The following is a 16,386-nucleotide window of genomic DNA, read 5'->3' as shown; positions in this document are numbered from 1 at the left end:
GAGGTTGGCACGGGCAGCCATAGAAGGCAGTGGCAGCACAAAAGACTAGAAAGAGATGGGACAAGGGCATTCACATGGAGACCAAGAAGGTGGAGAGGACGTTGGGGACAGGGATAGCAACAAGGGCATTTTAGCATACGGGCCGTGGCAGCGGACCATGGAGGGCCTGGTCATGGGCATGCACATAGAGAATGGGGGTAGGGGTAGGGTGGACGGGGCTGGGGCAGTGACAGCAACGGAGGGCAGTGGCAACACAGGTGCAGCAGGAGTACAAAGAACCTAAGAGGGAGTTGCCACCGGCATGGACTTGGATAACAGGGTAGATGGGGAAGTGAGGCAGGAGTTGAGGCAGCAACAAAGGGCAGAGACAGTGAAACAGACCTGAGATGGAGCGGGTAGGGGCATCTACCTGGAGTTTGGTACCAGGGTGGAGGGGGCAGGAGCAGCAACAGAGTTCAGTGGAGGCACAGGAGCTGGGACAGACAAATGGACTAGGAAGGGAGGGTGCATTGACTTGAAAAAGGAGAGCGAGGCAGATGGTACGGGTAGGGCATCAATTGAGGACAGTAGCAGCACAGAGACAGCAACAGCACAATAGACACAGAGGAAACAGGCAGAAGCAAGCACAAGGGCAACGAGGGGGACTGAGAGGAGATACTGGCAATATGAGAGGGCAGGGACAGTGGCTTCTCAATGGGCCAGGAAGGAAGGTGCCCGGGGCACAAACATTGAAAGTGGGAGGCAGAGGAAGGGCAACAGGGGTAGGAAATTAGAGCGGTAACACTACAACAGCAGTGGAAGTAAATCGGTCCAAGGAGGTAGGGGACAGAGGCACACACAGACAATAGCAGGGCATGAGGGAGGTAGGTAGAGCCAACTTGGAGGGCAGGAAGAAGGGGTAGTGGCAGCACAACAGACTAGGGAGGGAGGCGGCAATGGTATGCACCTAGAGAATGAGGTGGGAGTAGTATGGGCAGGGGACAGTGACAGTAATGCAGGGAAGTGGCAGTACAGGGGCACATGGAGAATGGTGAGACAGGATTAAAGGATCAGGGGCAAAGTCAGTAATGATGAGTGTTAGAACTGGGGGTCTCTAGCTGGCAATGGTGTACACCTTTGACCAAATAGGGACCCTTGCTTCTAAGTCAGGACAAGGGGATTACACTCCTAGATAACCTCTGCTCACCCCCTTGGTAGCTTGGCACGAGCAGACAGACTTAACACAAGACCACAAACGACAAAAATCCACAATACTGTACATAAACTTGACTTAAAGATGATAATAGTTGCTTAGTTCAAGTTGATGATAAATGCGACAAAGTTCTCAACAAAGTATCTGGATTCGTAATGCAAAACAAACAAAAGGCTCACAGAGTGGGAGATGCGTCGGTTCCGTGATGGGGGGAGATGATGCGTCGTGCCGCAATGCTTGCACAGAGTAGGTTATGCGTTGTGATCCTTAACGGTGTGGAGGTGATGCGTAGATTCTTGTCCTGCGGCCTGGTTGCGATGCGCAAGATGGCACCTCGATGTGATGCGATGCAAGAAGATGGCGCCCTTGATGCGATGATGCGACAAAGATGCGTCAGGCCCTGGCAGTCTTGCGACGACTCTGTACTTTGGAGCTGCGACAGGCCCTGCAACACGCTTCTCCGATGATGCGGTGGTGACTCTCTCGATGGCGTCACGCTTCTCCGGTAAAACAACAGCAGACAGCTGCGACAAAGACACGCTTCCTGGGAGATGCGGCAGCGACGCACTTCTCCGGCGATGCGACGACTTTAGCTGCAGCGGCGTCACGCTTCTTCTTGTTGCATCGCGCTTCCAGCTCCCAGCGACATGCAAGCTTTTGCAAACAGAATTCCCAGCAAGGAAACTCTGAGGGGAGCTGGTGAAGTCTGTTGTCCCTGAGACTTCAGCAGGAGGCAAGCACAAGTTCAAGCCCTTGGAGCAATATTCTGCAAGATGATGAAAGTTATTTTAAAAGTTCCTTCTCCTTTCCTTGGCAATAAAGAAAGCACTGCAGGTCAATGCAGCAAACAGCACAGTGGCAGGGGGGCAGTCCAACTCCTGCAGATTCCTTAGTTCTTCTCCTTGGCAAAAGGTTCGCCTTGTTCAAAGAAGTGATCTAAGGTTCTTGAGTCTGGGTCCCAATATTTATACCCCAAAATCATTTGTTCTCTGAAGGCAGAGAGGCCTCTGCCTAGTCCAAACCAGTTCTTGAGCACTTTGTTTACAGGACTCCTTCTTTCCTTTCACAGTGCAGGGCAGAAACATTAGACGCCCCCCAGGGGGTGGATCTAGCACTGTAAAGGGAAGGCACAGCCCTGGAGCACTTTGTTGACAAGATTCCTCCTCTCCTTTCACAGTGCAAGGCAGAGACATCAGACACACCACAGGAGGTGGAGCTAGCATTGTGGAGGGAAGGCCCAGCCCTATTCAGGTCCCAGGTGCAACTCCTCCCTCCCATCTAGATCTCTCTATTCACCACTGGGCTGACTCATCCTGTCTCAGGGAATCCACCAGCCCTGTCACTCAAACTCCAGACAAGGAATACACAACCTAGCAAAGGCAGCCCAGGACAGTTAGGCAAGAAAATACCTACTTTCTAAAAGTGGTGTTTTCAAACACATAATGTTATAACCAACTTTACTAAAAGATGTGTTGTATCATTCTGAGTTCAGACATATTAAATTCATTTTCTACCATGTTCCCTGAGTCAGTTAGGACAATAAGATGTAATAATCTAACTGCCCATTCTGGCCCGCAGAGAACAGGTAGCCTTGCAATAGTGAAAAACAAAATGGCTGTAATTCACAATTAAGACATGCTACACACACCAGGGCATGTCCTACCTTAAACTTACAATGCACGCTGCCCTTGGGCCTACCATAGGGGTGTCTGATATGAAGAAAGGGAAGGTTTAGGGACTGGCAAATGGGTGCACTTGCCAAATCGACATCGCAGTCACAGACTGCACTTAAATCTTGCAATGGCAGGCCTGAGCCACACTTTACAAGCTGCTTCTGTGTGTGGCATAAACAGTGCTGCAAGCCCACCAGCAGCATTTGATTTACAAGCCCTGGGCACAAATGGTGCACGTTACTAGGGTCAGACAAGTACATCAAATAACCCAATCATGGAGTCACTAATCAGTACATCAATTTAACATAGGGAGCACTTGCACTGTGGCACTGAACAGCAGTGGCACAGTGCCCAAAGCATATAACCAGCAAAACATATCAAAAACAGAGGAGGCAATCAGTAAAAATGGAACGGAGACTTACGCCAATGATGCCAAGTCTAACAATGAGCAGCAAAAGTGACCAGGAATAGAGGGGGAAAAGCTCATGCCCTAGGGAGAATGGAGGGGTGGAGGGCAGGGGTTTCAATGGGAACCACTGGCAGCACAGGGACAGTGACACCACAACAGACTATAGAGTGATGTTGAAGGGGCACATACACACACACAGAGCAAGGGGCAGGGGCTACAACAGAGGACATCTATCTGGAAAAAAGCCTCCATCCTTCCCCTAATAAATAAACTTAGCCTGAATCCGGCTGACCCCATGAGCTACCGCCCCATTTCCTGTCTTTCACTCCTGGAAAATATTGTGGAGAACGCAATGAATACACAGCTCGCTCAATTCATCCACAATAACCATCTCCTTGGCCCAACTCAGTTTGTTTTTTGACCTGGCAATAGTACAGAAACAACCCTAATTAAAGTCACAGAGGAGGTAAGGGTTGCACTAGACAAAGGAAGCTCTGCAGCCCTTTCCTCCTCGACCTGTCAGCAGGCTTTGATACAATTGATAATAAAATTCTGGTCGAATAAGGTGTTAAGGACATGGCGCTGTCCCTCCTGACCTCTTTCCTGTCCAATCGGAAACATTCGGTGGCCATGGCTCTTACGAGACTATAGTACACTCCAAGCTAGACTATTTTACTGAATCTATATCAAACTGCAGGAAAAGCATACCAACAGACTTCAGATGGTACAAAACTCAACGGCAAAAAATATATTAGGACTGCCTAAATTCCATTCTATTTCTCCTGGAATCAGGAAGTGTCAATGGTTCCCAGTGAAAAATCAGATTAAATTCAAAGCGCTTAGGATCGCCCATAAGGCACTTCACAACACAGGCCCAAGTTTCGGAGAAATATCTTTCAGTGGTATATTCCTAGTAGACCACTGCACTCCTTGGGTGCCAAAACTATCACGACCCCCAGATTCAAGAAAGTTAATTGGGGTGGAAAAAGCTTTGTCACTGGTACAACCAAACTTTGGAATACCCTACTTGCCTTCAGGAAAGAGCTTAAAATCTAGCTTTTCAGACATTTTAGGCATTTCAGGTCGTGCTCAAGTGTAGTTAGTGCCAAGCCACCTCAGGGTAAATGTGCGCTCTATATATTTTAATAACATTGACAGCACAGTATATCAGGGAGTGAGAGAACAATTGCTCACATATGGAGAACGGGGCAGAGGCAAGGGTTCTAATGGAGGGCCAGCTGGATGGGCAGTGGAAGCACTATGAACTACTGGGTCAGGGGCACACTCACAGATAACAGAGGGAAGGGGGCAGGGGGCAACAAGATGACCAGGGATTGCAGGCAGGATGGACAATGGCATGGCAAAAGACCACAGAAGATAAGCACCGAACTGTGTAGGATTGGGTTTGAGGCATACTCACAGAGAATGGAGGACAAGTGGCAGGGGGTCAGCAAGCCAACCACTGAGGGCAGGAGGGAGAAGGCAAGGGCACGTAGGCAGAGAACAAAAGGACAGGCGTGATGGGGCAGCAAGCTGACCACAGAGGGTGGACTGCGATGGGTTAGAACCTATGAAGTTGGGTGTATGGTATGCCAACTCCCCTCCCACTGAGCATGATCGAAAAATCCTATGAATTCACTGATAAAATACAAAGATTAAAGAGACATTATAAATAGGTATGGTTAAATGATATAGCCTTACATTAAAAAAACACAGAAATGCACTAAAACATCTAAGTTTGAAGTGACTTTATAGTTGGTTATGGCAATAAGATCTTAGTTTCATTTTTATTTTAAACAGAATTTCACTGCAAAAACCCAAAGGTTAAAGCAAACACATAGTTAGATGTTGAAATGAATTAGAAAAAATACCTCTGAAAATCGCCACCAAGATTTCAGGACGTTAATTATAAATTGCACCTTGGACTGCTTATGGACTTCACATATTACATCCCACATGGTTTGTTAAATGACATCATTGATGACATCACTGACATTATTGATGGCATTACAGATGGCATCATGGATGACATACAAGCTACTGTTCCTCAATTTACCCCATAATCAGTATCAAGTCGGATCATTTTATAAAGCAAAGTATATAGTAAATGGCCCACAAACACATACATCATACATTTGTTTTCATATACATGTGTCCATGTATGAAATCGAAAAGGGTATTTCTGGAGACAAGTATGATTTAGTATGCTAAAAGTTATATCATACATACCTTAACTATCAATAATGTTTTAAGTGCAAACACTTCATTTGAGCATCATATAGACAGAGTGCTACTTATAAGGTAAAGATATTTATTTGAAGAAGTTCAGTGAAAATTCTGAGACACTGTACAGTACACAAAAATGTATAATGAATGGATGACTCACTTACCAACTGTTTAAGCCAGTATGATTGTGAGTGTTGTTCTCATGGTGTAAGCTATTCTTCTAATTTCAGAAATAAGTGTCAAGTATTTTTAGATATTACGAAGGGTTGGGAATAGCACCTGGTTGTATATGCCTTATCAGGGGCAGTTATCACTAGGTAATTGTCAATGAATAAAGCACAGAAGTGAAGCCACTGACTTAAAATATTCTATGTAACATGAACTATTTACCAGGCATATCTCAAGATCGATAATGAGCAAACACTCTTTTAACCCCTTAAATTCCTGGCCTTTTCCCCCCAGTGCTGAACCTTTTTTTGGCTATTTGGCTAGTTCCCACTTATGGCTCCATAACTTTTTTTTCTCTACATAAGGTATCCACGCCAAACCTGCTTTCTTTTTTTCCGGCATCCTAGAAATTCTAAACATACCCAGAGTATGTGGATTCCCCTGGAGGGGATCGAGAAAATAGGCAAAATTTAGCAACATATTGAGGTTTTTTTAAAATAAGGAAAAAGTGCTCACGATAAAAGTGTCTTCTCAGCTTTCAGGAACATGCAGAGCTGAATCAGAAAATGTAATTTTGTATCACAGTTTTTCGCAGAGGTAGCCTATTTTCCATATTTTCTGTGCTCTCAAGCTACTTCCAGTTAGTGGTCGACACCATTTTGAAACCCTCAGATGATCTAGGAAAGCTAAAGATTTCTGAAAAGTAGAAAAAAAATCAAAATTCTGCAATGGGGTCATATATGTAGTTCCCTGAATGGAGAAATATTGAACATGAGAAGGAACAATCGTTCATTTGTCACAACATTTTAATATGTAACTTTTTGTAATGATGGCCGATTTACAAAAGCATTATACCCTTACGTCTGCTAGCCTCTTTTGATTGTGAGAATATAGAGGTGTTTTTAGTCTGTTCAAGAACCCAAGGTACCCAGAAGCCAACAACTGAGCCGCAATGTATAATGTTTTTTTCATTGAGTACCAAGTGTAGACCAATTCATATATCGAAACAGGCAGAGTGAAAAATGGGTATCTAGGAACCATTTGTATTTCTAAAATGGGCTCAAGTACGAAGTTTAAGAGCAGTAGTTATTTGTACATCTCTGAATTTGTGGGTACTAGCATATGATTTAGAGGGTATTTTTGTATGTGTCATCTTTTTTTATACACTGGCTTACATTTGAAAGGCACAAATGCTGTGAAATCCAATTGGTATTAACAAATGTTCTACTATTTTGTGTTCCCACAAGTCTCTTGATAAAAATTGCACTTCACTGATGTCGGTAGGCCTGGTGCCCGTGACAGTAAACGACCCAAAACACAACATGGACGCATTGCATTTTTCTACTGAAAAATGACCCTTTTTCCAATATGGGTAGCTCTAGATTTTGGACCCTAGCTTGGCAGGCACCTATGCAAACCTACAGGCTCCTATAAAGGAATGTGTGTGTGTGTAAAACCCTGTACCCTGTGCAATGCACCCTTTGGTGCCTGCCGCACAGTGCATGGATTTACAGGGAGATGCCCTAGGTTCCCCCTCAGCCCCCAACCATAGGCCGCGGAGGCAAGGTGGCCCTGCTAACGGCCCCTAAAGTTGTTTTCTGACAGTCTTTCTGTGTCGGAAAAGCCGGCACGGAAAGGCTGTGGGAAACCAACGTCGTAATTCTGATGGCAGAAACGTCGTCCATAGGGATTACAGTGCGGTTCTGACCAGTTGTAAGACTCCGAGAGTCGGTCAGAACCGCGTTCCGAATGACCGGCTGGTTCACGCTCCGACCGCCAACATCGTAATATCGGCGGTCGGACCGCAAACTGATAGTCGTGGTGAGAAATCCTCCAAGTGCGGTCAGAAAGCTTCCACTTTGTTGACAAGATTCCTCCTCTCCTTTCACGGTGTAGGTCAGAGACATCAGACACACCACAGGAGGTGGAGGCAGCATTGTGGAGGGAAGGCCCAGCCCTATTCAGGTCCCAGGTGCAACTCCTCCCTCCCATCTAGATGCAGATCTCTCTATTCATCACTGGGCTGACTCATCCTGTCTCAGGGAATCCCCCAGCCCTGTCATTTAAACTCCAGACAAGGAATACACAACCTAACAGAGGCAGGCCTGGACAGTTAGGCATGAAAATACCTACTTTCTATTTTTTTTTATAAATCTTTTTATTAAAACAAGGCATCAATAAAAAATCACATTTACAGAAAGTTGCATATCATTGCGCAGTACATTAAAAGACGGGGGGCGATGAAAACAAAAGTACACAGTCAAGAAAACACTTCATGGGGATGAAGGAACATCAATAACAACATCTCTAGGTGCTGTACAAATCCTGCCCCTATATTCATTCCACTTGCCCCAGATTAAGGCACATTTCCGGGGACGTCCTCTCGCAACATACACTGTTTTTTCACGAAACATGCACCAGTCCATGTCTCTTTCCCACTCTCCAAGGGTGGGGGGAGTGTCTGAGCCTCTTTTCTGAGCAATATTTCTTTTGGCTATCATGTTGCCCAATGTGACCCACCGTGTCTGCGCAGTAGTATAATCAGTGGGTACCCATATGTTTAGGAGACATCTACGTGCTTCCGGTTGCAGGGATATCCCCGTGACCTCATTTACAATGGTGTGGACCTCCTCCCAGTATTGGGCAACCTCTCGACACTCCCAGATAATGTGGAAAAATGTACCTACGAGACCACATTTACGTCTACACAATCCCTCCAATGTCAACCCCATCTGAACCAGCGGGGGCCTGTGATATATACCCTATGCAGGATCTTTAATTGAATGAGTTGTAACCGGGCAGGAATAGCAACCACCTTCGGGGAAGAGACCGCCGCCTGCCAGTCTTCATCATCTAATTCTATTCCATCTCCTATCCATTTCTCTCTCAAATCACCTAGCGTCTCTGCTCTATTGTTAATTAATTTTTTATAGAGCAGGGAAATCGTTTTGTCAGGGAGGTGACCATCTAATATTCTATCCTCTAGGGGTGATGCCTCCGGTAACTCCGCGTCCACAGCAAGGGCCGCCTATAACTAATGACGGAACAGTGCATATCTAAAATATTCAGAATTGGATAACTCAAATTCTGCCTGCATTTCTTCAAAGGATTTAATCTGCCCCTTACTCCATAAATTTTTAATAGTTGAGATCCCTATCATCTCCCATTTGTCAAAGCCTTTTGTATTCCATAGGTTGCCTAGTTTTTCGGAGTCAAAAAGGGGAGTAGCCAGTGTTAGTTTACCCGTCCATCCCAACAAACTCGTTGCATCATGCCAGATTTTCACTGCATGTTTGGTGGGGCTCGTCAAATTCAGCCTTGCTGGTCTTGAGTACAGCGCTCTATTGTAACTGCCCTCCGGAAGAAGCCATTTATCCATAGCATACCCAGGATCCGTGATGGATCCATATGTTGCGTGGTTAATAGCAGCAAGTTGGGAAGACCAATAGTACCGTTTAATATCCGGCAGAGCAATACCACCATCGTACCATGGGAGTGTCAGCTTCGCCAGTGCAATACGGGATCATCCTTCCCACAAAAGACTGCACTGTAATCCTTCTATTTCATGAAAATAGCTGGCAGGAACGACATTTAGGGTATTTTGAAGAGCATAGAGGAAACGGGGCAAAGCCATCATTTTAAAAAGAGCTGCTCGTCCCAGTAAGGAGAGCGGGAGTTTACGCCAGACAGCCGAATCACTACTAAGTCTTTACAGTGGGGGTAGGAGGTTTTGACTATATCTGACCACCGGATCGAGTGTAGTAAAAAAAAAGCCCAGATATTGGAATCCAGGCATAGCAATCTGAATGGGGCAGTTATTGGGTGGGATCGGAGCATCCCCATTGAGAACATTTAACAAAGACTTTCCCCAGTTAATGGAAAGACCAGAATTTTTACCAAAAGAGGCTAAAACGTCACACACCACCATAAGGGATTTCTGAGGGGCAGTCAGATAAAGCAAAATATCATCTGCATACAGGGAAATCCTGTCTTCCCAGTCAGGGGTCAACCTTATGCCTCGGATCGATGGTTCCCATCGAATCCAAGCCGCCAGGGGCTCCAGTGACAATGAAAAAAGAAGCGGGGAGAGGGGTCAACCCTGCCGAGTGCCCCGACTCAAACGAAACAATGCTGAAACCCTACCATTAACCAGGACCTGGGCAAGCGGCTCAGAATATAACAAATGCACCCATCCAATAAACTCGGAACCAAATCGAAATTTAGCCAAAACTGCCCACAGGTAGGACCATTTAACGGTATCAAAGGCCATGGTCACGTCAAGTGAGGCGACCACAGCCGGTTCCCGCAGAGTATGCGCTCTATAACGCCGTGTAATCTAACGAGTCCACTAATGACTTTTGCCAACCTATTTGCAAGAAGCTTAGCCGATATTTTAGGTTCTGCATTCAGTAAGGAAATAGGCCGGTACAAAGCACATCTATTTTTTGGTTTACCCTCTTTATGTATCACTACTATCGATGCCACTCTCTGGTCTATAGGCAAGACTCCCTCTTCACGGGCTTCCTCAAACATAGTTTTTAGGTGTTTAGCTAATTTATCCGGCCTGAGTTTGTAAAGCTCGATCGGGAGTCCATTGGGTCCTAACGCCTTGCCCGAGTTCAAAGTACGGATGGCTTGGGCAATCTCATCCACTGTGAGCTCACTATTCATGAAGTCCCTGTCCTCTTTGGACAGACAGGGGAATCGTATATCTCGGAGTAATAGATGGGAATCCTCCTCAGGTCTCTCTGAGACCGAGGAGTAGACCGCTTGAAAATATTCCGCAAAGGTGTTGACTACATTCTGTGGGTCAGTAATCGGTACTCCTCCCTCTGAAATAAGTTCCGGAACAATGCGACTGGCACCTTCCCTTTTGTCTAGCCAAGCAATAAGTTTCCCAGCCTTATCCCCGAGATCGTAGATCCTCCCTTGCTGTTCCCTGCCAAGTGTCTTAGCCATATCAGTGACCAATGATTTATAGTCATGTTGCTTAAGGCTCAGGATATGTAAGTTAGCCTGCGTCACACCCTGTTCCAACTCCTCTTCAGATTACTAATCTCCACTTCAGCTTCCACAAATTCCTTATTACGCTCCTTTTTAAGTCCAGCTATCAATGATAAGGCTTGCCCCCTAATAACTGTTTTAAAGGCTTCCCAGAGAGATAGCGATGAAGACACCGATCCCTCATTATCTGTAAAGTAATCATCCAATGCTTTTATGAGATCTTTTCGTAGTTTGGGTTAATATGTGCTATCCTACCAGCAGAATTGGGGGTAAAAGAGAGCCTGATCCATAGCGGAGAATGGTCGGAGATACCTCTAGCAAGGTGTACTGCTTCAATTATATAAGATGCCTGAGCCGCGGGACCAGGCAAGAGTCCAGCCTGGAAAGGCTGCCATGTGCACCCAAATGAAATGTATACTGTAAGTGCTGAGCTCCTGAGGCGGAAAGCCGGGAGCGTGATTCGTTTTTAAACTTGTTTGTTTTTAATATTGCACTGCTAAGTCACTGCATATTTCTCTTACTACCTACCCATTATGCTCCTACTCAGCTCCGGTCACGCAGCGGATTTAGCGCTGCTGTGGTCCCCCAAGGAAAGCATCTCTCGCCGCCATCCCGGCGAGCCCGGAGGCCACGCCCCTTTATTAGAGGCCACGCCCCCCGGCCGCCGCCCTACTTAGAGGCGCTGATTGCAAGCGCCAGTCCTGTTAGTGCTGAGCTCCTGAGGCGGAAAGCTGGGAGCGTGACTCGTTTTTAAACTTGTTTGTTTTAATATTGCACTGTTAAGCCACTGTATATTGCTGTTACCACCAACCCATTCCGCTCCTACTCAGCTCCGGTCACGCAGCGGATTTAGCTCTGCAGTGGGCCCCCAAGGAAAACATCTCTCGCCGCCATCCCGGCGAGCCCGGAGGCCACGCCCCTTTTTTAGAGGCCACGCCCCCCGGTCACCGCCCTACTTAGAGGCGCTGATTGCAAGCGCCAGTCCTGTTAGTGCTGAGCTCCTGAGGCAGAAAGCCGGGAGCGTGACTCGTTTTTAAACTTGTTTGTTTTAATATTGCACTGTTAAGCCACTGTATATTGCTGTTACCACCAACCCATTCCGCTCCTACTCAGCTTCGGTCACGCAGCGGATTTAGCGCTGCAGTGGCCCCCCAAGGAAAACATCTCTCGCCGTCATCCCGGCGAGCCCGGAGGCCACGCCCCTTTCTTAGAGGCCACGCCCCCCGGCCGCCGCCCTACTTAGAGGCGCTGATTGCAAGCGCCAGTCCTGTAAGTGCTGAGCTCCTGAGGCAGAAAGCCGGGAGCGTGACTCGTTTTTAAACTTGTTTGTTTTTAATATTGCACTGCTAAGTCACTGCATATTGCTCTTACTACCTACCCAGTCCGCTCCTACTCAGCTCCGGTCACGCAGTGGATTTAGCGCTGCTGTGGCCCCCCAAGGAAAACATCTCTCGCCGCCATCCCGGCAAGCCCGGAGCCACGCCCCTTTTTTAGAGGCCACGCCTCCCGGCCGCCGATCCACCCATCCATAAATGATGTGCTTCTTCCGGACGCGCAGAGGACGAAGGCGAGCCTGTCTGTGCCCGTCCATGTTCGGCCGGGGCTAGCGGCTCCCCACTATGCCCAGACTATCCAATAATCATCCGAGCAGTTGATTAACCTCCAAGGCCCGTGGCCTTTGGACGATACCGGGACAGCACGAATCAACAGCTTTGGTTTGGCTGCCCCGCGCTCCTCTCCCTCCCCCCCCCTTATCCTCTCTCCCCACTATCGGCCCCTGTCCTGACCTACTGACTCCCCCTGCCCCCACTACCTTATCCACCTATTATCTTAACACCAGTTCAGCAGTCAAGCACTGCCACAAACGTTTCATTTTACTGGACTTGGACAAACCCGATCTCCTATTTCTCACAGAGACCTGGTTCTGCGACAACTCCCTTCCCTCTCTATTAGCCGCGCTCCCAGCCTCATACTATGCTTTACAAGCTGACCGACCTTCTGGCAAAGTAGGTGGCGGTGTCACTCTCTTTGCCCGCAAAGAAATTTCCTTTCAAACTCTAGTCTTTCCCCCCATTGCCTCATCTGACTTCTTAGTCGTTCGCTCACTCTCTCTTACTACCCCGATCACCTGCCTTCTTATGTACCACCCTCCCCCACCCTCCCACCTCTTCCTTTCTAGCTTTCAAGACCTGGTGTCCACCCTACCAGTCAACAACTCTTCCATCCTGGTGTTAGGTGACTTTAACTTTTGGCCTTCAGACCCGGCTGAATGTTCTACATCAAAAGAATTCTCGGAAACCCTTTCTTCCCTCAACTTCGTCCCTCACGTTCATAACCCCACCCATACTCAGGGACACATCCTTGATCAGATCTGTTCCCTAAACTGCCCAGTATCCTCTCTGTCTATCTCTCCTTGCACCTGGTCCGACCACTTCCTGATCTTCTTTTCCCTACCTTTTAGCCCAGCCCCCAAGCCCTCTCTTCCCAAAAACATCTGGGCCCGCTCCTGGAAGCACGTAGATGTGGCCTCTTTGTCCGCCATTCTCTCTGCATCCAGTCCCGACTTTTACGGCCTCTCGTCTTCCGCGCAAGCCGTCTCCCTTAATGCATGGCTTCGAGTAGGCTGCGACTCTGTCGCCCCCCTAAGGCGGGTGTCATCCAGACGCACTAACGACGCAAACCACTGGTTTAATGACAAACTCAAGGCTCTAAAACTCAGGGTTCGTCGTGCGGAGCGGACCTGGAGGCATGATTATTGCCCGAACCTTAAAAACCTTTAGTCCACCCTTCCGGCCTTGTACAAAAAATTAATCTTGGCGACCAAGATTGCCCATTTTTCATCTAAAATCCTAACCGCCGAAAATCAGCCCAGAGAACTTTTCTCTATCGTGCATGATCTTGCCTACTCTGACCGTACTACCCTTAAACCAGCCCCTTCCCAGTCCTTATGTGATTCCCTCAACTCCTTTTTCCTAGACAAAATCTTCAACATCAAAGCAAAAATCCCCCTCTTCCTCCTTTGTAGACCCCCAGAGTCCGCCAGTTTTGGCTCGCCTTGATTCCTTGCCCCCTCTTACAAAAGAATCCTTCCTCTCCCTCCTGCCCTTGGTTAAATCAGGTTCCCCCCTAGACCCCTGCCCTGCTCACATCCTGACACAGATCTTTTCTGCCTGTGTCTTGCCCCCTCTTAATTTTCTTAATAGCTCACTGTCACAGGGCATTGTCATTCCATCTTTCAAATCGGCTGTTATCCTTCCTATTCTCAAAAAACTTGGTGCTGACCCATCCGCTCTTGTAAACTATCGTCCCATATCATTACTGCCCTTTCTGGGGAAGGTTCTAGAGCGCCATGTGACCAGAGCGCTTGGCACCTTAGTGGAGGAGAACAAGGTATTAGCCCCCCATCAGGCGGGGTTCCGCCCCGCCCACTCCACGGAGTCTGTAGTGTTGTCGGTCCTTGACAACCTCAGAGAGGGCATGGACACCAACCACCCCCAGGCCCTGGTCCTCCTCGATCTCTCCTCCGCCTTTGACACGGTTGACCATTCCATTTTACTGTCCCGTGTCAGGGCGGCGGGGATTGGAGGTTCGGCCTTGGTCTGGCTGTCCTCCTTCCTGAGGGACTGCACGCAGGCAGTTCGCCTGGGCGACTATTCGGCAGACTTCCGTGCAGTTCAATGCGGAGTCCCCCAGGGCTCCTCCCTTTACCCTCTGTTATTTAATTTGTACATCGCCCACCTCATTTTTGCCCTTCAACAGATGGAGGTCTCCGTCTACAATTACGCGGATGACCTCCAGCTCATTTTTTCTTTATCCACATCCCCCGAGTCCATGTCCAACTTCCAATCGGTGATGCTCTTCATCCAGGACTGGATGAACTACAACCACCTGAAGTTAAACCCCGACAAAACGGAGCTGGTTCTGACAGGTGGTTGCTCCAGTCCCTGGACCCCTCTCTTCTGGCCCCCCTCCTTGGGTCCTCCTCCTCTCCCCTCTTCTTCTGTTAAAACCCTCGGTTTCAAACTAAGCGACCAACTCACTCTTCACTCCCAAGTTAGGTCTGTTGTGTCCTCTTCTTTTCTCTCACTTCCTACTATTTGCAAAGTTTCTCGCTTTTTCTCCTTCACTGCCCTTAAGCTCATAGTCCTGGCGATGGTAACCTCCCGCTTGGACTATGGCAATGCCCTCTACTGTGGCATGCCCACCTATAGCATGCGACGACTCCAGTTGGTCCAAAACCAGGCAGCTTGCCTGGTCTTCAATCTGGACAAATTCCATCACGTCACTCCCCTCCTCAAGTCCCTACACTGGCTCCCTATCCGAGAACGAGCCCAGTTCAAGTTGGGCTGCATCACCTTTCAGGCCCGGGCTGGCGCAGCTCCTGCCTTCATCTCCTCTGAAATTAAACCCTACGTCCCTGTCAGGGAGCTACGCTCATCAGCCCAACAACTGCTCACAGTTCCTCGCTTTAAACGCAAAAAGTGGGGTGGCTCGAAATTTTCTACCCTCGCCCCTGCTTTTTGGAACTCTCTCCCTGCTCACCTCAGATCCTGCGCCCAATACACACTCTTCCGCAAAGCCTTAAAAACTTTTCTCTTTACTCAAGCCTTTTCCTCATAAACTGCTTCTCTCCACCTTCCTTGCCTCCTGCCCTCCTGGGCTCAGTACCCGATAGCGCCATGAAACCGCCAGGTGTACGTGCGCTCTATAAACATTTTTAAACTCAAACTCAAACTGTTTCTTCTCTGGGTAATACAATCGCCAACCATCTACAAAACCCATGGCATCGAGGAAATCCGGCATCTTCCTCCGGGCACATTCCGTCTCTCGAGGGGGATATCTATTTAAGAGCACTGAAACAACAGCGTTGAAATCACCTCCCAGGATCAACAGCCCTTCCGGCAGTTCCAACAGCATTTTCCCTAAATCAAAAAAGGAAGTAGACTGCAAACCAGGGGGGATATAGACCGAAACCAGAGTGAGCACTCGCCCCTCCCAGTGACCCGAAATCCCAATGTACCTGCCCTTATCGTGCTCCCACACAGTATATATGACCAATGGGAGTGTCCGCCGTACCAGGATGCCAACCCCCCTAGAGCCTGATGTGAATCCTGCATGAGCCACCATCTTATAGCCCATTCTATGCATTGCCATACAGGAGTTTCCGACTAAGTGTGTTTCTTGCAGCAAGACCACGTCCGGTGCCCGACAATTAAGATATTGAAGCACCACACTGCGTTTTATTTTATCCCCCAAACCATTCACGTTCCAACTTAAAACCTTGAGTTCACTACCCCCCATCGTCATAGGAAAAAGACAAATGTCCCTCTTGTGTCCTCTGCATGCTTATCAGATATATTACATTGATGCCATTAACCATAAACTCAAACCAAAAAATACAAAAATGAATCGCCAATAGTATGACAATCGATGTCTCAAAAATGAAATCAAAAAGTGAAAGATTGTCATGCCACCTGTCAGGATATTCTTCAGCCCACCCCCCACCCTGCACCCTGCATATCGCTTACGCGCATCCCCAACTAGCAGTGTGCCTGCCGCCCCAAACAATCTATACTAATCTACAACTAAATAGAGGTACAAATTCGAAGGAGGGCACAGACCCGCCCACCGCTTCACCACGCCCACCAACACTAGCCCCTCGTCCTGAATTCAAATAAATATATACAACAAATATTGGGACATAACGAATCTTC

Source organism: Lissotriton vulgaris, chromosome 10 (assembly GCF_964263255.1).
Source record: "Lissotriton vulgaris chromosome 10, aLisVul1.2, whole genome shotgun sequence".
Taxonomy (NCBI): Eukaryota; Metazoa; Chordata; class Amphibia; order Caudata; family Salamandridae; genus Lissotriton; species Lissotriton vulgaris.
This window is presented reverse-complemented; position numbering follows the sequence as displayed.